Genomic DNA, 23,981 nt, shown 5'->3' with positions numbered 1-23,981 from the left:
ACAACAAGAATAATTTTTACGATGTTTCCCTTTTCTTTCTTCCTCTTCTGAAGGCACTGACTCGTTCTGGAGTATGGTTCCATCAGTGCTGACATCCATCTAGAACCTCACACAAATGGCCATTCTTAATGCGTTTATTTTACCATGGTGGGTACACAGCTGAGCCCGACCCTCACCCAATATTCATGCATTCATGCACTTTCCAACGCGGTCATTGGATAGCGATCAAGAACAGAAGCCTGGCTGATTCCATCCCACTCCCCACCACTCCACCCCCAACCCAGTATCACCTATACTGCCCCCTGGCTAAGATCAGGTAACCCAGCACAGATGAAAGACCAAACATAAAATCTTCCTGGTGTGTATGTGGCTTAGGACTACAACGACCCATCAGGGTACTTTAGGAGATTTCCTTTTAATTTACAATCTGCTATTCATCAGTGAGGGTCATGCTATTCATGTTGATTTTCTTTACTGAAAGCCAAAATGCTGCAGGACTCAGGCGATGCTATGTGTATTCCTGTGACCTATTGTAGACAAGTCTTTTAACAATTGCACTAACCATGGACAATGATCCAATGTGTCTCACTGCATTTGCGACAAGGATGAGTAGAGTTCTTTCCCCCGAGCATGGGACTCAGATGGGCTTTAGTGATGAGTTTACAATGGAAGTGTTGAGAGGTGATTGTGTTCTAGAGCTACCCTTTATAATCAGGACAATTATTTCAAGTCCAGGCATTTTCATGCGTGGAAGCTTATCAATTACTTCGATGACTAGTGTTCTTGGAGAGAGTCTGCTGGCATTGAGGAATGTTAGCAATGGCCCTTTGGCTTTGCTTCTTTCTCCCATGTTGACCTCATCAATAAGGGGTGTTAACGCTGGGGAGATGAAAGCTTATTCATTTCAGACAGAGTCTTGGCATCAAGCACTATTGGGTCAAGGTTAGTATAACTAGCTACAGGGTAAAGCTCTCTCTACTTTGCCCCAACAACTAAAGTTTGTAGCCTCTGAGTGAGATCAACATTAACAGAATTAATGGAGAGTTTTGTGCTGCAGGCTATCGCTCTCAAGGAACGTCCTCAAGCTATCAGTCTGTGACGTATTCAAATTTGGGTCCTGAGAGTGGGCGGTCAGTGTATTAACCAACTGTGCCATCCGGGCTCCCCTCATTATCTCATCTTTTTGTTTTCAGTTGAAGATTTGGTTTGCATGTTGGGTTGGCGCCTTTGTGCATTATTGGACCTCAAGTGACCCATTTGCTGTCGTATTCCATGGTTTGCAGGCTGATTTCTTAACAGACGAATACGTGAGGTCGAATTTTATACAATAACATTTAGTATTTGAACTTCTGTTTTTGTAAAATTTTAAGAATACTTGTGTTTGGGGGCAAGACAAAGCCATTGGGCCCAATGAAGCTTAACCCTCAAGTACTGTACCTCCTCGCTGCATCTTGAACTCCAGTGATTCTGGTTTTATTACAATGTCTGGTAGATCATTTATTTTTAATATTTTCATTGTTGTGTCCTATTGCACAGACTGTGTGTAGCTTATTCTGTGTTGTATTCACTTTCACTGTGCAAAGATTCTAATCTGGATGTTTAGACTCCTGTAAAATAGGGCTTTGTGATATTGGGCCTGGAAATGGGCTGTTGAAATATATGCTCATCTTGACTGGTTTCCTAGATTAAAAATTTGATAAGAGTCTGTCTGTGCATATACCACCCCACTTGGAGCAATGAAATGGATGACATGTTCACGATAGACACAGGAAAAAATTTACAGGGCTTTAGGGAAAGAACAGGAGAATGGGACTAATTGGATAGCTCTTTCAAAGAGCCAGCACAGGCATGATGGGCCAAATGGCCTCCTCCTGTGCTGTACCCACTATGATGATTTAGAAACAAGTTGGTATCGGAATTTTTTGCAAAACCCTGATGGCTCAGCAAGTTTATTGAGTGACTAGCTGAACCACTCAGATCAGGAAGGATCCCTGATCAGTGCTGAGTTTGTTGATCTCAAAGTGGGCAGCTGCAAGAGGACTACAGTTGGCCTCAGTGGCCCTGGGTTAGGGAGAGGAAAATCAGCTGGGCTTCTCACCCCTGATCGCTATGCAGTGACCTATGCTGGGAGTTCACATGCGTAGGTGTCGGGTAAGTACAGGACTGGACTTGATTGTCGATCTTCCATAGAATTTACAGCATATTAACAGGCCATTCAGCAGGTGTTTATGCTCCACACGAGCCTCCTCCCACACTACTTCATTGAACTCTATCGGCATAACCTTATTGTGCATATTTCTTTCTCCCTCATGTACTTATCTAACTTCCCCTTAAATCCATCTATGTTCTCACCTCAACTATTCCATGTGGTAGGAAGTTCTACATTCTAACCACTCTCTGAGTAAAGAGGTTATAAAAAGGTTCCACTGAGATTTGAACTCAGATCACTGGATTCAGAGTCCAGAGTGCTAACCATTACACCATGGAACCACCATGATGCAATGGTCTGCCGACTCAGTGTCAAGGTTAATACATGAACAGTGCCCACTTGGGTGAAGTAACAGAGGGCAATCAGCACTTGTGGAACCCATACCCCAGGAGTAACACCTTCAGGAGAGGAAGGTAGAAAATTGGAAAAGGAAATACTGGAAGTTTTTCCACTATTTATTAACCTTTTACTACGCCATCTCTTGCTTTGTTGCGTACAGAAATCACCATAGTGCAGAAGGCAGAATTGGTATGATATCTACCAGTGAGGTACCGAATGTATGGTAAATGATTTCACTTAATGATCGCCTTGGAACATTTTACTACATTAAAGTCACTATATTAATGCAAGTTGTTGTTAAGTGGGAACAATACATTTGGGTGAGACCCTTGTTCTAAAGTATTCCACCAAAAACACTAGGTAGAACAACCATTGGGATTGACTCTCCCTTGAGGGGAGAATTTCTCAGTTTTATCATGTTGAAGTTGTCTCATGGAGTCCCAGCAGGTCAGATGTCCTCAATGGGAAAGGCCCACTTGATGGCATTTCCAATGGATCTGTCTCTAATTAAAAAAATGTTTTACTTAACCTGAATGTGAAACCAGAAGAAGCAGAAGTGTCTCCTTCAGGTTCCCCATTAAAACTGCAGGCAGCTACTGGCTATCGCTTGCCCTCTCCCCAACCACCCACCACCGCCCCGCCCCCCCGTCACCCGATCTCCTCCTCCCTGAACTAACCATTGCTGTAGTGCCAGCATCACCACCAGCCGATCTTCATCTTCTGCGTGACCAGCACACTGCTTCGTGAGGCAGCATGCCAGTCACGTCCTGACGATGCAAGGGGACCAATTTCGCGTGGTCCTCTTGCACATCGGTTTCAGCATGACGTTTGCCGCTGGGTTCGGGCCTGAACCAATATCCAGGCCCAAGCTTTTTGCATCCCATCCAGGAGTGTGAGGGGGATGTTCGAAGAGCCTCCCCAAATATGGGAGCAAGTATTCAAACGTTTTGATGCATTTGGGACCTTTAGACATTTGCAGATTATCAGCCCTGTATAACAATCAGGAGTATCTGATTGTTTAGTAGAATCACTTCCCCTTTAAGACCATGATGTGGAGATGCCGGTGATGGACTGGGGTTGACAATTGTAAACAATTTTACAACACCAAGTTATAGTCCAGCAATTTTATTTTAAATTCACAAGCTTTCGGAGATTTTCTCCTTCCTCAGGCAAATGTTTGAGACCTTTAAGACCAGGGCACTTTATTTTTCTAGAAAGGTACCTTTAATGCATCTCAGTGGTCAATAGAGCTTGAAATGGTAATGTAAACAAAGAGTGCACACTCATCCCTGACCTTGTAATCTCACTCAGTGCATTCACCTTCAGCGTTTCCAGAATCACATTACCAGCTCATTATGTTACAATGAGGCAATCTGAAGGATGTGCCTTCACTGAGAACCATATCAATTCAGTTGATCAATGGTGCTAGTAATTCCAATCAACATCACTGTGCAGATAGGAGGGGTGACACAGTTACAAACACCTTGCTTCATTAACCCTTTGGAAACCATGGTGACATTTGTGCACGTTGGTCTGAAAAATAACAGGATCCCGGCTTTCTTCTTTGTACCCTGAAGGTGATAACACTCGTTGGTTCCACGGGCTTTGGCTGCTGCTCTGGTACCTCGCCCGAGTGCCCATTCTTTATGTGTGACCCGAGACAGTGAGTGTCGGCGGGCTACTGTGGTGGGCATTACAGTGCAAGCCCAATCCTGCCTTCGCACTAACAATCCACAGGGCCCGAAAAGGTTTCGAGGGGAAACAGTCCAGCGCAAGTCCTAGGATGCATCCACCCACAGCTGCTGCCATTGACCCCATCAAAGTTCACGGGGATAGGGGGCAGGGATATGAAAAGCTGGTGCTAGGAAGGACGCAGCTAGGGTTCCATCCCCTCCCAAAGTCACAAGTGGCCAGCCAGCAAACGGGGGCTGCCCCCTACCCCCCGGAAACAAAATCTGCCACTCTCACTTTTTAAAAAGAAGAGTCCCCCTCATCTATGGGAGTCCAGGCCCCTAATCAGGAGGAACTTCTTTACCCAGAGAGTGGTGAGAATGTGGAACTCGCTACCACAAGAAGTAGTTGAGGCAAAAAGCATAGATACATTTAAGGGGAAGCTGGATAAACACCTGAGGGAGAAGGGATCAGAAGGTTATGCTGATAGGGCTAGTTGAAGAGGGGTGCGATTAGGCTCGTGTGGAGCATAAACACCTGCATGGATCAGTAAGGCTGAATAGCCTGTTTCTGTGCAGTAACTTCCATGTAATCGTGTCCTGACCCTCCCTCCGCCCTCCACTGATCCCCTTACCCAAGAATTAAGACCAGTATTCCTCTTCCTCCATGGCATGCCCGCCTCCGATGTTACACCAGGTCCCCTGTAGGTCCAGTGTGTGGAAATTCCCAGCATTGGAAGTCTGCACCCTTGGCCCCACCTGCTCTGATGTGGATGCCCAATTAAAGGGCAGCCAGATGTTTAGTCCCTTGCTGGGCCCTTGGAGAACTCCTGCCCATGGCCAGGATCCAGCACAACCAGGTCCCGGTGGAGCTTTTGGCTGCTCCGCTGGATTTGGCGTTATGGTAGGAGTCCACCAGAACCGACATGCAATTTCAGCCCCAAAGACTTTCCAGCAGGTGTCTCTGGACCTCAGAGCCTGCGTCCAAAGTGTAGCTCCACAATTGCTGCTGGTTCCATTTTTATATATTTTTTTCCTACAATACAACAGTGTCTACACTTCAAAAGTACTTCATTGGCTGTAAAATGCTTTGGGACGTCCTGAGGTCATGAAAGGCGCTTATATAAATGCAAGTTATTTCTTTCTATTTCAAGATTATTATTAATTAAGTTATATTATTTGGATTTGAATGCTTCTGTGGACTGAATGCAAAACTGTAGACAGGTGTCTTAAAAGAAAGCAATCCTCCTTTCCCCTAGGCTCAAACATTAAAGGCGGCAGTAATATTTCAACATTGTGAAATAAAAGGATTCAAGATTAGAATCTCCTCACCTTGTCTCAGTGTGGTCTTCAATAGTCAGCGATGCATTCTGCACAGGATGCTGCAATCACACAACAAACTATTTTCTCCTCACGGTATGAGACGAATGGAAATTTCCCAGAGCATTGTAGAGGCAAGAATACTCTGTACAACGCATCATGGGATACCAGTCTCCTCATGAAGGGTTACTTAAATAATTGAAGTCTCAATAGGCACTGGCTATTATTGGCCACAGAATTGAAGATTGTATTTTCTGGAACATCTAGGCTTTTTGCCAGGCCTGGTCCCTACTGATGGGGCCCTCGTGCGCTCTTGCGAAGATCGGTATCATTCATCCTCCTTGATGCACTGGCCACCACTATAACTCTAGCTCCCCATAGAGCCTCAGGACTGCCCGCCCCAGCTCCATCCATCCTTTGCTTTACAAGGTGCAGATAGAAGTCCCCACCCCTTACAAGATCACGAGGAAACTCCTAGAAACGGTGGAGATCTGACTATGTAACTATACCGGGACGAGTGGTGGAACAAGAAACCTTAACGGGGAACTTGTCAGATTCTTGTCAACAAATGGGATTCAGGATTATTCGAAATGCAGCAAGGACATACTGTGGAAAGATGAGCTAGGTGGACCAAAGGTCTTCTCCTGCCTAAAACTGTACTACGTTACTATTTTACTACATTACTATAACCAGGTACCCCTGGTTCCTTGGGGATTCCTCTATTATACCACCAAAGTTACAGTGGGAGACTGGTGGAACCCATGTGGAATGTTGGGGCCTTTATCAGCCTCTTTGTGCAACTATTTTATTTTATTTTTTCTCCTGTGTTTTGGCCAGCTCGCCTTCCTTTTCGAGTTCTGACAATCAAGCCCAAACATTTACCTATCCTTTCCATTTCGAGTGCTAATGGGAACTGCTGTATATTTCCAGGATTTTCATGTTTTTTACTTCAGATTTCAAGCTTCTTGTGGGGTTTTTGTTTCTTCCTAAACCTTACAACTATTTCCCTTTCCAATTTTTAGGTCTGTGCGCCAACAGAATAGATTATTTCCCTTTAATGTCGAGCCCTGAGGCAAGCTGTGCAGCAGAGAGAAATTCTCCCAGCAGAGGAAAGTGCAGGAAAGGTAACTATAGCCTTTGCCTGGGTAATTTAGAAGAAAATGTGTGAACAGATTGCGATAGAAAGAGGGAGAGGACACACTCTGTGCCAACAAATCTCCGCATTCCTCAAACCTCTGCCCAGTTGTCATTTCCTCTCCTGAGCTGTAGGTGGAAGGAGTCATTTTCAAGAATAAACGCTGAAAAGCAATAAAAAATGTGACCAGCTTTAGAGCTAAGAGAAAATTCCTCATCACTTCAAGAAACATTCTCTAAAAATGCAACTTTGGGGGAGAAAAAAGTGTTCTGGGGATGTTTATAAAAGCTGCTAACCTGTCGGCCAATAAGATAGAAGAAAGAACTTGCATTTATATAGCAACTTTTACGACCTCAGGACGTCCCATAGCGTTTACAACCAATGAAGTGCTATAGTCTCTGCTGTAATGTAGGAAACGCAGTAGTCAATTTTGCGCACAGTAAGATCCCACAAACAACAATATGATAATGACTAGATAACCTGATGTTGGTTGAGGGATGACTATAGCCAGGACGTCAGGGAGAACTCCCCTGCTCTTTGAAATAGTGCCATGAGACTTTTTGCATCCACCTGAGAGGGCAGACAAATGTTCTAACATCTCATATAAAAGACAGCACCTCTGCCGATGCAGCACTCCCTCAGTACTGTACTGAAGTGTCAGCCTAGACGTTGTACTCAAGTCTCTGGAGTGGGACTTGAACCCATGACTTATCTTAACTCAGGAGGCAAGAGTGCTACCAACTGAGCCATGGTTAACACTGCAAGTCTAGCCATCAAAAGAAAGGGAAAGCTTGGGGTCTTATCTTGCCAGCCCTGGTCAGATCGTTAAATTTTTGGCGAGACTGTTCTGGGGTCCGTGGGTTCACAGAGGTTGCACTGAGAGCCAGGCACCATGGCTAACTTTACAGGGCGGCTTGGCCTTCCTGTCCCCGAGCAACCTGTCCCTCCTCAGCTCAATCTCTTTCAAAACAGCCTGCTGGTCTCCCTCCTGGAAATTGCTAGCCATCTTCCTGGCTCATTTCATAGAATCTTACAGCCCAGAAGGAGGCCATTCAGCCCATCATGACTGTGCCGGCTCTTTGAAAGAGCTATCCAATTAGTCCCACTCCCCCGCTCTATCCTCATAGCCCTGCAAATTTTTCCTTTTCTAGTATATATCCAATTCCCTTTTTAAAGTTACTATTCCACCATCCTTTCAGGCAGTGCATTCTAGATCATAACAACTCGCTGCATAAAAAAAATTCTCCTCTGGTTCTTTTGCCGATTATCTTACATCTGTGTCCTCTGGTTACCGACCCTTCTGCCAGTGGAAACAGCTTCTCCTTATTTACTCCATCAGAACCCTTCATAATTTTGAACGCCTCCATTACGATTCTCTTCCGTAGACGACGTCGCTGTGAAAACAGAGAAGGTGCTGCTGAGGCACTGGAAACAACTTCTTAAAAAGTTTATTTTTAAAAACAGTGGTGAGAAATCCATGCTATCCCCAAACCTCAGGCTGTGGAGCGACACTTCTTCTCATCAAGTTATATACTGCTGCCGACGTTTCCCGAGGTCTGTCATTACGTTTGCCATTTCCAAGATGGGGGTCTTACATTGCGGCGTATGCTCATGAGAGTTCCAGGAAACGTCGGCAACATCGGCCCGGAGACCGACATTATTATGGGTTTTAATTGCCAGTTACGCCGATCCTGTTCTCAATGATGTTTTATGCAACAAAAGCTATTTCTACTGTTTAGAAACCTTCTGGGATTCTTACAACGTGGTGTTGACATCAGATTATGAGAGAGTGAGAGAGACAGCTCCGACATGGCACAGAGGAAGGGATTAAAACAACATAACACGACACAACTAAAATCATTATATTGCTGAGGGGGAAGGAACTGGAATCTCTGTGGACTAAACACCTCAAAGCAGCGCTACTGCACTGAATTGAAACCAACATCTATATTTTATGCTTACTGTAGAAGCTGTGTTTAAATTTGTTTTTAGCATGATGTGTGGGAGCAAAGTAACAAGATGTTGAAGGGTCAAGAATGTAGCCATTAGCACTGATGCCCATCAGGCACGGCAACCTGTATTGTATGCCACTAATACTGTATACTTGTCCCTGTACCTACTTCTCCCCATCTACTGTTGAAACCCTAATCCTCCAGGCTGAGTTTCTCCAACACTCTCCTTGCCAGCCTCCTTACTTCCATCCTCCATAAACCAGAACTAATCCAGAATGCTGAGGGCCGCGTACTGCCTGACAGTAAGGCCCACATACCCATTACCCCGACCTCACGAGTTCCACTGATTGCCCATGCCCCAGAGAATTGACTTTAAGATTCTCATGTTCACCTTCAAATCACTACACCTTCAAATTACTACTCCTCTCCTTACCTTCATCAAATCCTCCAGCCATCTTTGCCGGCACCCTCCACTCCTCTGACACTGACCTACCCCTTGAACCCCATTCCCTCCACTCCACTATTGGATTCGTCATTATAGCACCGCCCTCTGGAATTCCCTCCCTCTGCACTTCTAGCTTGTCACCTCTTCTGCTTTCAAGTGCCTCCTCAAACCCTTCTCTTTGATCTTGCTTTGGCCTCCTCCATTCCCTCTTTTTCAGAGCATTGCTCAAAGGGAGTGCAGGTTGGAGAGAGAACTTCAACACTACACTTGTCCGCAACCAAAACCCTGACCTGAACTCACTCACAACAAAGCCTTGAACTGCTGGATGAACCTTGCATATTCGGCCTATGAAGTCTGAGTTTGCCCACTTTTGTGTCTTATCATGTACAGACATTAGTTATTAATGTCACTGCGGTCTTAAGGTAATCCTTAACATCAGCGAATCAAACATCAGAACTCAAACTATGATTCTACCCCCTGCCCTGTCCTGTCCATAATCCCCCTAGTGTCTGGTTTAGGTTCTTGGCAAACCCTCACTGCAGATCATCAGGATAACTTTGCAAGGCTCCACTGCCAGTGCCTAGCTTTAATACCAGCAAGCATGTGTTGGAGAAGTCAGGGCTACAGTGTTATAGCCCTGTCTCCAAACCATACACATCTGGTGAGGTTTATGCCGAAGCTTCACAAGGTTATACATTATGTGTTATCTTTGTAAATAGAAAAAGATCTCTGACAGTGTGGAATTGGTGATGCGCCAGACAAGGATGAATCATCTTGGCATTTACCATGTTCTACATTTACCTAACCTCTTGAACCAGCAGATAGTTTGAGATCGTGTATTATTCATAACCGATTATTAAGAGAAATGCTTCATGCATAAACAGGTCCTTCTGAACTCAGTGTAATGGATGTATGATGAAGGATGTTGGTGTCAGCTGTGGGTCAGTGGGTAGCACTCTTACCTCTGAGTCAGAAGGTTGTGGGCTCAAGTCCCACTCCAGAGACTCAGCACATAATCTAGGTTGATGCTTGAGTGCTGCACTGTTGGAAGTGCTGTCTTTTGGATGAGGCATTAAACCAAGGCTCCATTTGCCCTCTCAGGTGGATGTAAAGGATCGCATGGCACTATTTCAAAGAAGAGCAAGACAGTTATCCCCAGTGTCCTGGCCAATATTTATCCCTCAGCCAACTAAAACAGATGATCTAGTCATTATTACATTGCTGTTTGTGGGACCTTGCTGTGCACAAATTGGCTGCTGCTTTTCCTACATTAGAACAGTGACTACACTTCAAAAGTACTTCATTGGCTGTAAAGCTCTCTGGGACATCCTAATGTAATGCTATATATATGCAAGTCTTTTTAATGTTGCTTTTTCATTGAATTAAAGCTTTTTAGTACAGACCCACTTTCTATACGGTGGAGTTTTTTATGCAAAGATCTCATGGCCCAGACCTAACAGTATTAATGTATTCAGCACCATGACAGGAGGCTCATCAAGAATTCTGGTAGTATCCCATGTGGAATGTTTCTTCCTATTAATCTAAGCTGGTTATGATGTTGTGAGGACTCGGTTCAGGGCGGGATTCATATTTCAGCAGTTTTCACATGCCCTTGTCTTTCATCCAAAGGTATTTCTGAAGGAGTCTGATGTGTTGAGTAAAACTGAGAGTTCAACCCTTTTTTGTTGTTTTCAAATTAGTTTGCTGTATGCCTGTCTGAAACTGTCATGGGCTTGGCCCCAGAGACTGTTAGGTAAGGGAAGATTAGATTTGATTTACTTTTATTTTGAATTCTCCATTGGATATTTTCCTTCTTCCTGTTCTCTCCCTTTCAAGGCCAATATATCTTTCCTGAGGTTCGGTGCCTAAAACTCAACACAGTACTCCAGATGGGATCTGACCATGGCTCTGTACAACTGAAGCATAACTTGAGATAAAGGCCAAAATTCCAATTAGGTTTTTTAATTACTTTTTGTACCTGTGCACTAGCTTTTAGTGATTTGTGCACATCGACACCTAAATCTCTTTGCTCCTCCACAGCTCCTAGTCTCACCGCATTAAGAAAATATTCCAATTTGTCTTTCTCTGATCCAAAGTGGATGACCTCGCACTGCCCCATATTGAACTCCATCTGCCATAGTTTTGCCCACTCACTTAGTCTGCCTTTGTCCCATTTGTAGCTTCCTGTTCCCATCCACACAACTTACTGTGCCTCCTAACTTAGTGCCATCTGGAAACCTGGATATATAACTCTATTCCTTCATCTAAGTAATTGATATGCATGGTGAAAAGCTAAGGCCCCAATACAGATCCCTGGGGAACATCACTTGTCACATTCCACCAAACAGACAACAAATCTTTTATCCTCACTCTCTGTCTCCTACCTCCCAACCAATTGCCAACCAATGTCACAAGAATACCTCCAATTGCATGCGCTCTCATTTTTGCTAATAATCTCTTGTGTGGAACTTTATCAAATGTCTTCTGGAAGTCCATATAGAGAACAGTCACCGTGCTAGTGATCTTCTCAAAAAATTCAACTAGATTAGTCAAACATTATCTACCTTTCATAAATCGATGCTGATGCTTGTCCAAGTGCCCAGTCACTCTGTCTCTGATAGATTCCAGCAAATTCCCCTCAATTGATGTTAAACTGACAGGTTTACTGTCCTACTACTGAGGGGGAGGGATGACATTAACAATCCAATGAAGCAGAACTATTCCATTCAACAAAGCAGCTTTGAAGATCCTAGGTCAAGAGGTACTGCAGAGAAGGGCACTTATTTTTTGGAGTGGGGGGGTGGACATCCTCTGGTGAAGAACAGCATTAAAGCAGCCTGGGTGGAGGTTAAAAGAGATTGAATGCTATTACACCTGTCCATCGATACGAGAAGCATGGGAGCCAAATATTTGCTGAATTCCACAAGGTTGCCAAGGTAAGTGAGCAAAGATGTGGCAACATCTTACCAGGTTGACTTGAGAAGAACATTTATTGCTCTTTACCGTGACCTTGTTACAGAGTCGCAGAGGGAAAATGCAGTGTCTGTCCTTCCAAATGCACAAACATGCTCACGTTCTTTCATAGCACTGTATAATGTTGCCCTATCGATGTGCTGAACTTGTCATCTATTAAGTATGACAATCTGCAAAAATCCAGCATGCTGCTAACACACAATACCCTCATCCTGTATTAGAACATAAGAACATAAGAACATAAGAAATTGGAGCAGGAGTAGGCCAATCGGCCCCTCGAGCCTGCTCCGCCATTCAATAAGATCATGGCTGATCTGATCCCAACCACAAATCTAAAGAACACAAGAAGTCGGAGCAGGACCCGGCCACATAGCCCCTGGGCCCTCTCCGCCACCCACAGGGCATTGACCGATCCGAACTCAGCTTCATGTCCAATTTCCTGCCCGCTCCCCATAACCCCTAATTCCCTTTACTTCTAGGAAACTGTCTATTTCTGTTTTAAATTTATCTAATGATGTAGCTTCCACAGCTTCCTGGGGCAGCAAATTCCACAGACCTACCACCCTCTGAGTGAAGAAGTTTCTCCTCATCTCAGTTTTGAAAGAGCAGCCCCTTATTCTAAGATTATGCCCCCTAGTTCTAGTTTCACCCATCTTTGGGAACATCCTTACTGCATCCACCCGATCAAGACCCTTCACAATCTTATATGTTTCAATAAGATCGCCTCTCATTCTTCTGAACTCCAATGAGTAGAGTCCCAATCTACTCAACCTCTCCTCATATGTCCGCCCCCTCATCCCCGGGATTAACCGAGTGAACCTTCTTTGTACTGCCTCGAGAGCAAGTATGTCTTTTCTTAAGTATGGAGACCAAAACTGTATGCAGTATTCCAGGTGCGGTCTCACCAATACCTTATATAACTGCAGCAATACCTCCTTGTTTTTATATTCTATCCCCCTAGCAATAAAAGCCAACATTCCGTTGGCTTTCTTGATCACCTGCTGCACCTGCATACCAACTTTTTGATTTTCTTGCACTAGGACCCCCAGATCCCTTTGTACTGCAGTACTTTCCAGTCTCTCGCCATTAAGAAAATAACTTGCTCTCTGATTTTTCCTGCCAAAGTGCATAACCTCACATTTTCCAATATTATATTGCATCTGCCAAATCTCCGCCCACTCACCCAGCCTGTCTATATCCCCTTGCAGGTTTTTTATGTCCTCCTCACTCTCTACTTTCCCTCCCATCTTTGTATCATCTGCAAATTTTGATATGTTGCACTCGGTCCCCTCCTCCAAATCGTTAATATAGATTGTAAAGAGTTGGGGACCCAGCACCGACCCCTGTGGAACACCACTGGTTACTGGTTGCCAGTCCGAAAATGAACCATTTATCCCAACTCTCTGCTTCCTGTTTGATAACCAATCCTCCCCCCTTATAATCGACTGTATTATAAGGGGTTCACATAGGGTGGTTGCTGGGTAGGGCATTTGGTTGATGTACATCTTCTCTCATAGTCCTCATTCCAACATCTAAAGGTAATAGGTGGCAATTTATGTAGACTAGACATGGGTCAGCGAATCCTAACAAGGAGAGGGCACTCCAGATTCTGACTGTGAAGGTAATAGAGGGAGTGAAAGGATCAGACACCTTTGCTTTTTCTTCATTATCTCCCTACTCACCCATTCTTTCACTGCCTCACATGGAGCCATATCTCAACACAAAAACATAACTCACTAGGATGTCTTGCCATTTAACTCTGTTGCTAGAAGAGGGGCAGTTGGCTCTACAGGAATCTCTTCTTTCTCCAGCACAGGGTCTTCTTCCATCACTGGTTGAGGCTGGCTTTCTTCTTCGATCTGCTCCATAATTGCTGTAGGGCAAAGTTTTGTAAGGGGTGACAGGCTACAATAATCTGGGCTGCGTTTGCTGGATCACAGGGCAAGACATCCCCATTCAGTCAACATCCAGATACCTGCTGCATCAAAACCCTGGTAACTGTCTGTGCAATCGTGACAGCTACAAAGGTAGCAGGCACTAACGTGCACGCTTTTGTGTCTATGGTCACAGATCAGCTGCAAATTCAAGAAAGTAGCACCCCTTTCTGTTATGAAGTGAGCACTATCACTAACGCCCTGCACTTTGAGAATCCAGTCAGATGGTACAAGTGCGGGGCACTTTTGAGTTGTTGGCTAGCTTCCCAGGGATATCAATGAAACCCCTAGCCAGGGAAAACTATACATCTGTTGCCTGCATGGTGTAGCTATGCACTGCTGGTTGGGAGATTTAACAGATATTTCTGTTAGTTCCTTAGAAAGAAACTGTGGCAAAAGAAATTCAAGGTAGAGTTCACCTTGACAACCACTGACAGAACCATCCCTGTCTTCAAAGTGCTTTCAAGGTTTGGCTCCAGGGGACTACATTGTTCTGCCAAGGCTTCTCTCATGAATCAAAGTCTACACATGCAGACCTCCTCAGACATGTCAACATATGATTGCCTGTATACGTGGGTGGCTCAGTCTTGAGTGCCGAAGGTATAAATGCACCACCCTTGCATGCTTCCTCTGATCCTCCTCTTCCCCCACCAGAACCTGCAGAGAGATTGATATACCCAGGAGATACCCATGGATGCTATTGAGGCTCTGGCCAATTAGAGCTCCCTTGGCAAACACCATCAGATGGGAGGTGGGTTGCAACTTTCAGAAGATCAGGATTACTTCAGCGGTGAAACAAAAAAAAAGTGAATGGGCCTCCCAGCTAGTACCCGTTCTTATGGACAGTCAGTAACTACAGCACTATTCAGGCACACTGACGCATTGTGGGGGCAACAGATAATTGAGATCAGGACCAAGTGTGCAGACCTTCAGGTGTTACTCTTGGTGCCGGAGATATTACTATTATGTCATATACCTCCCCAACACTGCTACCAATGTGGGGCCTATCGCCGTAAAGTAAATTAGCATCTGTCTCCAGGCTTCAATGTTATTTGCCACAAAGTACTGAAGAAAACAACTCCTGAGGCTCCTCCAGCTCTTCTGCATTTATTTAATTTATCGATATTAGGTAAGCGATTCCCCATTGAGTGGAAGTGAGCATGTATAACTAATCTCAACACTCCTGGTCATAAATCAACCCACGGTAAATATCGACCAATTTCAGCACTGTCCCTTGTAACAAAATTCTTGCACCATATCGTCAATGAAGTGCTTGGCCTGCATTCACAGCTCGCTGATTACTCAAGGTTCAGCTTGAAATAAACCACTTAAAACTGGGAAATCGGGTGCTCCAGTAAGTTAGATACTGGCCTTTCACTTCTGGGTTCTGGCTTCAAATCCAGAACCAATTGATAGGATGGAAGTCTCCACTCTCTCTTTGCTGGTTGTAAGGGTCCCACATAAAATGAGTTTGGGCAGTCTCAACTCAGTTCTTGGAGGACCTAATGATTGGTGTTGGAACTTCACACTGGTGCAATGGGGGCACTGTTCTGAGCTTGGAGGCCAAGAAATATTGGAATAGAAATTTGCCTGGATCCGTGGAGTGGGGGAAGCACTCCTGCTTCTCCTGGTTCCGCAGAAAGGTTTCTAAAAAAGAAATTAGGTTGCAGCGGCCGCTTAAGAATCCCGGCAGCACTCTCGCCTCTGACTCAGAGGTTGTGGATTCAAGTCCCACTCCAGCTTAACACCGTCAAGCTTCATCATGCACTCACCTGATGTCCATGGATACGCAGTTTCCAACAGGTGTCACTTATCAGTGAACGGGTACAGCAATCTTGGCTGATATTTCTGCTTCCTAGCCCAGGAGCACTTAGACCAACAGTATCACCTAGATGACCACACAGGACAAAGGAAAGGAACCTGGCTGAGGATGGCTCAGTAGCACACTGGGTGTTGTACCTACCCATGGGGCCATCAGGGCAAATGAAACTTATTCTCATTGTTCCTCCTGTCTTCACATTGACCTCCACTAGCTCCTATTCCTGAACTTAGGACAATACAGAACAAATCAACTTGCATTTATAGAGTGGGGGTCATTTTAGCTTTTGGCGATAGTGTAAAACAGGCGATATCGGATTGGCCGCCCATTATTCACCTCCATTTCATTGACTTCAATGTTTCAATGATTGAAGCAGGCACAAGATATTGGGCAGTGTTCCCACGCGGAATCTACCTGAGCTGGAAAGTAGATTGCACAGTTTAAATACGCATCGCAATGTGCGTCAGTATCTGAGGCTCTGTTTCAGCACCAGTATCAAGTACTTGATTTGATGGTTCAGGTGGAAGAAGCAATGTGCAACTTGGTCCCTCCATCCAGACTGTGATTCTCGCATCCAATTTACTTCAGCAAACATGGCATAAGTAGAACTGAAAGAAAGACTTTCATTTATATAGCGCCTTTCATGACCTCAGGACGTCCCAAAGCCATTTATAGACAATTAAGTGGTTTTGAAGTGTAGTCACTTATGTGATGTAGGAAACGCGGCAGCCAATTTGCAGCTGTCCCACAAATAACAATGAGATAATAATGTTAGTTTTTTGGATGTTGGTTGAGGGATAAATATTGGCAAGGACTCCAGGAAGAACTCTGCTGCTCTTCTTCAAAATAATGCCATGGGATCTTTTACATCCACCTGAGAGGGTAGATGGGGCCTCGGTTCAACGTCTCATCCTAAAGACGGCACATCTGACAGTGTAGCACTCCCTCAGTACTGCACTGGCGTGTCAGCCTGAATTATGTGCTCAAGTTTCTGGAGTGGGATTTGAACGCACAACCTCCTAACTCTTTGACTCCACTGTGTACTGGTGGGAAGCAATCAAGGCCAACACCAAGAGGTTCTTCATCCTCAAAAGTTGTTCAGAAGGCGAGAGAGATAGACAGAGGGCAGTGTCTCAGCTCCAGAAAAGCATGCAGTCGATGGGGGTTGATGTTGGGGAGGAGCTCAGAGAGGTGAAGGGTCAGCAAGCCTCGCTCTTTGCCTCCGAGGCCTCAAAGATCATCTTCCAGTCCAGAGTCCGCTCCATGGAGCAGGGCGAGAAGTGCTCGCTCTTCTTCTTCCAGAAGCTGTGCAGAGAAACCTCTGCGATCAGCAGCCTGAAGGAGGAAGTCGGCTCGGTGACATCTTCGCAGGCCGACATACTGAGGATCAGCAAATCCTTTTATGCCGGGCTGTATGACGCAAAGTCCACAGAGAACACAGCCTCCCAGTCCTTCCTGTCCTCTATCATGGAGGTCTTAGAGGACAGCGAGCAAGAGAGCATGGATCGGCCACTAATTTTTGAAGAGCTGACAAAGGCCGTCCGGTACTTCGAGAAGAGTAGAACTCCAGGAAGCGACGGCTTACCGGTCAAGTTGTTCTTGGCTCTGTGGGACTGGACAGGTCCAGATCTACTGGAAGTGTACGGGGGGTATGCTTCTGGCAGGCAGCATGTTAGAGTCCATGAGGAAAGGCATCATCACCCTCATCTACAAGCAGAAGGGGGAGAGGGAAGAAATCAGAAATTGGTGACCCATTTCCTTGCTAAACGTCGACTACAAGATTCTGTCTAAGGCCATCGCCAACAAGTTCAAGTCTGCTCTGGAGTGGGTGATCCACCCGCATCAGACCTGTACTGTTCCCAGCAGGAAGATCTCAGATAGCCTGGTGCTGCTCAGGTGTACGATCGCCTACATATAGGACAGGGGGTTGAACACCTGCCTCATCAGCCTGGACCAGGAGAAGGCCTTCGACAGAATATCCCACACGCACATGATGGACGTGTTCTCCAAAATGGAGTTTGGGGAGAGAATCCGCAATTGGATCTGACTGCTCTACACGGACATCCGTAACGCAGTCCTAATCAGTGGGTAGGAGTCGGAGAGCTTTCTGATCAGATCTGAAGTCAAGCAGGGCTGTCCTCTCTCCGCGGTCTCGCTCGTATGTTGTATCGAGCCGTTTGCTGTGTCCATCAGGAAGGACGCAGGTATCGGGGTGGGGGGTGGGGGGGGGGGGGGTGGGGGGGGGTGGTGACGATCCCAGGCAGCGGAGGCTCTCAGGTTAAGGCTTCCCTGTACATGGACAACGTCAATGTATTTTGCATCTGCGACCGTTTCGAGCTGGCTTTGGGGGCCAGAGTGAACCGAAGTAAGAGTGACACCATGTTCTTTGGCAGGTGGGAGACCCAATCCTTTGTCCCCTTCACCATCAGGTCCGACTACCTGAAGGTGCTGGGGATCTGGTTCGGGGGATCCCAGGCCTGCACCAAAAACTGGGAGGAGCGGGTCGGCAAGGCCAAACAAAAGTTTGGTATGTGGGTGGGGCGCTCCCTCTCCATAACCTTCAGGAACCTGGTGATAAGATGTGAGGTACTCGCGGTGTTGCTCTATGTGGCCAGGGTCTGGCCCATTCCCCACAGCTCCGCCGTCACAGTCACCCGAGCTATCTTCCACTTTATCTGGAGGTCCATGGTAGAACGCGTCCACAGGGTCACCATGTACAAACCCCCAGACAAAGGGGGGAAGAGTGTCCCCCCACGCCGCTCTGATCCTGATGGTCACCTTTGTGTGTGACTGCCTCAGGATGTGTGTGGAGCTCCAGTACGCAAACACCAAGTGTCACTATGTGCTGAGTTTCTGCCTGTCCAACACACTGAGCAGGATGGGTCTGGCCACGCTGGCCAAGCAGACTCAGGACATCCCGTCCAGCTGGACCATCTCCCACCACCTGTCCCAGTTGGAGAAGTTCCTGAGGAGGAAAACCTTTGACCACAAGGCCGTCAGACAGTGGGCGACACGGAACGTTCTGAGAGTCCTGCAGGGAAAGGAGAGGGTGGATCCAATCGGGCAGTTCTCCGACCAGACAGCCGATGCCATTTGGCAGTACGTCTCATCACGAGAACTGACCAACAGGCACCAGGATGTAGCCTGGATGGTGGTGAGAAGGGCCCTCACAGTGCGGTCCTTCCAACATGCACGGAATCTCAGCGTCATCACGAGCTGCCCTCAAGGCAGCGGCAGGGAGGAGACCATCGTCCACCTCCAGATGAACTGCCCCTTCGTGCAGAGGGTGTGGAGAGAGATGCTTTGGTATCTGTCCCGGTTCATCCCTAACAGCTTGGTAACACAGGACACTGTGCTGTACGGGCTGTTCCCCGGGACGCAGACCATGACAGATATTGGCTGGAAAACCATCAACTCGGTGAAGGAGGCCCTTTGGTCCGCCTGAAACCTGCTGGTCTTCCAGCTGAAGGAGCTGTCCATGACTGAGTGTTGCCGATTGGCACATTCCAAGGTCAAGGAGTACATGCTGCAGGACGCACTGAAGTGAGGTGCGGCCTACGCAAAGGCCCTATGGGGAATGGCCACCATGTAAGGCCATCCCACTTTGTATTGTACAGCATGTATTAGAAGATATGTGCTGTGTTCAAATTTTAATATTGGAATCGTATTGTGTACAATCCGTGTTGTGAAGTTCTGAATAGTATCGTCTTGGAATTGTGGTATCTTTAAATTTTATGAAATAAATCATATTTTGAAATTTAAAAGACATTGTGTTAAATGATATCATTTAACACGGTAATAGTCCATTACAGAGCAAAAAATAAGTCGGGGAGGATTACCAAACATTACTCCAACATTATTATCTTAGTACATTTTATTTAAGTGCATATATGGAGCACTTGGTGTAACAATTTAAATATTCACCTTGTAAATGTCTAAGGGTACTATGATTATTATTCTTAACACCACTGAACTCATATTAAGTATGAGTTGTAGTTCCAGAAAAGCCTTGACACTTTCACACACTCTAAATGCTCCTGTTAATGTCAGTGACACCTACTATGTCGTGCTTTCAAACAATAATGAGAATTGCATTGCCTTTCCACGTCTGAGCGTTGGCAGATTCTGATGGCCAGGATCGCATCCTGCCTTCCTCTTGTAGCATTGCTACCCTGACTTGAGCGCCTTTTGATAGATCCAAAACTCTGCTGCCCCATATGCTAACTCGCCCCAAGTCCTGTTCACCCATCACCCCTGTGCTCACTGACCTACATTGGCTCACCGTCTGCAAAATCTCCATTTTAAAATTCTCATCCTTGTTTTCAAATCCCCCCATGGCCTCGCCCCTCCCTATCTCTGTAACCTCCTTCAGCCCTACAACCCTCCGAGATCTCTGCGCTCCTCCGGTCCTGGCCTCCTGCACATCCCCGATTTTCATCGCTCCACCGTTGGCGGCCGTGCCTTCAGCTGCCTAGGCCCTAAGCTCTGGAATTCCCTCCCTAAACCTCTCTGCCTCTCTACCTCTCCTCCTTTTAAGATGCTCCTTAAAAACTCTATCTAGAGCTCACCTGTCCTAACATCTCCTTATATGGCTCGGTGTCAAATTTTGTTTGATAACGCACCTGTGAAGCGCTTTGGGATGTTTTACTACGTTAAAGGCGCTATATAAATGCAAGTTATTGTTGTTGTAGATAAGGAAGTTTCTGGAGCACCTACAGAGGTGGTATTCACCGGCACATCGGGAGGTGCCCTCGGCTTTCCCGACAGCAATAGAATCACTTACCATTGGAGGTAGAGGCAAGTCGGTAATGGGGGTGGGGTGGCGGGGGAGTGGGCGGGATAGATGCAGGATTATCACTGGAAGAATGAAGGGACACGTTGGAACAATTTTTTTTCACACAGTGGGTTATTACAGCACAGAATGCTTTACCACAGGTAATGAGGCAGAGGCTGCAACGTCATTTAAAAGGGAATTGGCTAAGCATTCGTAAAGGAAGAATATAAAAAGGGACAGGGGAAAGGGCACAGAAATGGGATTAGAATAAGCAATTCCACCAGAGAGCCAGCACCAGCTCGAGCACGATGGGCCGAATGACCTCCTTCTCTGCTTTAATTTCTATGGTGGGCCAAATGTTCTCCCACTTGTGCTGTGGAATCAATGGTGGTAATTTTGACTTTGTGCGATCATGTAGAATGGGTGATAGCGAGTCGGCAGCCGGTTTTACCTCGCTCCGGATTTTAATTTCCATTGAATGCAGCATTGGTTATCAACCTACTGCTAGTGCCAGTGTTCTGATATCCAGCTCATCCTGAAGAGATGCACAGCCCTTCCAAACAGAGGGTCCTATCACTTAATTGCACAGCTCATGACTGCATCGCAGGAACTCCTGAGCAGCATGCCAACAGACACATTTGCAGATTACACAGCGAAGCCAGCCCTGGAACTCTAATTAGTGGAATTAGTTTTATGCAAATGTGATTCTGGGCTAACTGCTGCACTAATCTGCACTGGCCACATTTTGCATCGTGAGTCATGTTTCAAGCAGGTTGGGCTGTGCCCCATGGTTAGATGTGCACTTAGTCTGTGTGTTTTCCCTTCCTTATGTGTCAAAGTGTTTCGTTGGTACATATCGCGTCAGTTATGTTTAACGTCAATTATTCCCGTTTAGCAGCTTTGATACAATGGGGATCTTTCTCGGCCGGAAATCGCTCACCTCGGGACGCCGTATTGCAATGGCGTCCTCTCTCTCCGCCAGCGAATCCAGGAAGCAAGTTCGCGAAAATCGCGGACTTGCCCCCATTGTTTCGCTGGTAGTTTGACAATTCCGAATTAAAGGAGCATCAATGGAATCATTAAACATTGGTAAACTTACCCACCTGGAACGAAAATACTTACGCCACCAAAAGGGACGCTGAAAAATACCAGCCCTACACTACTTTTTAAAGATGTGGAGATGCCGGTGATGGACTGGGGTTGGCAAATGTAAAGAATCTTACAACACCAGGTTATAGTCCAACAAATTTATTTGAAAATCACAAGCTTTCGGAGGCTTTCTCCTTCATCAGGTGAATGTGGAAATGAAATCCTTGAACGTTTCGCATTTATAGTCAGAGAACAATACCTGGTGATTACAGATAATCTTTCCAACTGCCCGTTGACAAGGCAATCAAAGTGTTCAGACAGAGAGGTGTTACCTACAGGACCACCGAATATACAAACGGCCAGAACTGGCAAGAGGGTCAGAACTGGCCGTTTGTATATTCGGTGGTCCTGTAGGTAACACCTCTCTGTCTGAACACTTTGATTGCCTTGACAACGGGCAGTTGGAAAGATTATCTGTAATCACCAAGTGTTGTTCTCTGAATATAAATGCGAAACGTTCAAGGATTTCATTTCCACACTCACCTGACGAAGGAGAAAGCCTCCGAAAGCTTGTGATTTTCAAATAAATTTGTTGGACTATAACCTGGTGTTGTAAGATTCTCTACTTTTTAAAAGCACGATGACTGTTAATGACTGTGAAACAACAAAAAATTAAATTTTAAACATTTCCTGCAGGTGCCACCTTCTTCCCGGGGTTCAGTTCCATGGACATCAACGTCTTCCCCTACCTGACCCAGATATTTAATCTTCACATGTGAGCTGAGGCAGTGAGGCCAGGATTTACCACTTCAGTGCCCCAGGCACTCGCTGGCATTGCATATTGGGAAATTCCACATCCTCAGCCGTGATTTTACGACCAAAGTGGATAATCCCAAACTGAGTATTGGAGGACTATTTAACGATGGGAGTTATCACTTTGACTACCCTCGTTCATAGTCCGCCCATACCCGCATTCCAGCACAGGCCCCTATCAGATTGCAACTCTGCATTTGTCTCATGTCCGTGTTACTATCTCCTTTTCTCTGTGTTTCTTTCTGTTTCTCTTCGACTACAGCTGGCATGTTGCCCTTTCAGTATATCTGTGTTACTATCTTATTGTCTCTCTGTAGCTCACTCTTTCCTTCTGTGTTTTTTTCTCTGTCTGTTACTCTCGTGTCTCTGTCATAGAATCATAGAATTTTACGTCACTGAAGGAGGCAATTCAGCCCATTTTGCCTTTGTTGGCTCTTTGAAAGAGTTATTGAATTAGTCCTACTCCCCTGCTCTTTTGCCCAGAGACCTGCAAATTATTCCTTATCAAGTGTATATCCAATTGCCTTTTGAAAGTTACTATTGAATCTCCTTCCACTATCCTTTCAGGGAGTGCATTCCAGATCATAACAACTTGCTGCATAAAAAAATTCTCATCTCTCCTCTAGTTCTTTTTGTCAATTATCTTAAATCTGTCTCCTCTGGTTACTGACCCTCTTGCCAGTGGAAACAATTTCTCCTTATTTACTCTATCAAAACCCCTCATAATTTTGAGCACCTCTATTAAATCTCCCCTCAACCTTCTCTGCTCGAAGGAGAACAATCCCAGCATCTCTAGTCTCTCCGGATAACTGAAGTCCCTCTTTCTCTCTGTGATTCTCTCTTTGTTACCGTCTTCAAGAGATCAAAACCATGGGAGGGAGCGAGTGGAGAGCAGCCAGAAATGACATCGGCAGGTGGGAGGGAGGGATTGGGACCCGAAACAGCCAAATCTCTCCCCAGATACGAGCAGATACAGAGTGACCAGGGTGCCCATGGCCTTAGTCTGCTACACAGGAGTTCTTCATATCAGGACTGTTCGAATGAGGCTTGTGTCCTGGAATAGAGAGGTGTGGGTGAATATGGTGCTGTCTGCTGGTGAGTTGATTTTGCTCGGTGTGGGAGGTGTCAGAGTGAGTCAGACCCACGAAGCGGAGGTTTATGGGTGAAGTTGTAGCATTTTTTGCCAAATACTGAATTTTTACTATAAAAGGAAACATTCCATTTGGCGACATTTTCTTTATGTGTTGACTTGTCAGTTTATCTTAGAACCAGGTACTAAGTTGATTTTTGGAAGAGGGAGATGGACTAGAGCCTCACTCCATCGTATCTCGTTGCAGGAATGGTGCTTCAAAAAAGTAAAAAATATAATCTGGAAACAGCTCATCAGGTGGGGCAGGGGGTCAGACACTGACTTTTCACCTCTGGGACTTGGACTCATATCCTATCCAGGTAATAAAAGTATCCTCAGTCTGCTGGCTGTAAGGGTCCGAATGTGAAATGAGTTTGTCC

General features: G+C 45.7%; 1 non-coding gene across 1 annotated transcript; it reads right to left on the bottom strand.

The window, feature by feature from the left end:
• Window positions 1–2,418: 2,418 nt before the first annotated feature.
• On the bottom strand, window positions 2,419–2,490 carry trnaq-cug (transfer RNA glutamine (anticodon CUG)). The gene has a single exon. It is a non-coding gene; the product is annotated as a tRNA-Gln (tRNA).
• Between the last annotated feature and the right edge of the window lie 21,491 nt (window positions 2,491–23,981).

This window comes from Heptranchias perlo, chromosome 34 (genome assembly GCF_035084215.1).
Source record: "Heptranchias perlo isolate sHepPer1 chromosome 34, sHepPer1.hap1, whole genome shotgun sequence".
NCBI lineage: Eukaryota > Metazoa > Chordata > Chondrichthyes > Hexanchiformes > Hexanchidae > Heptranchias > Heptranchias perlo.
This window is presented reverse-complemented; position numbering and strand designations above follow the sequence as displayed.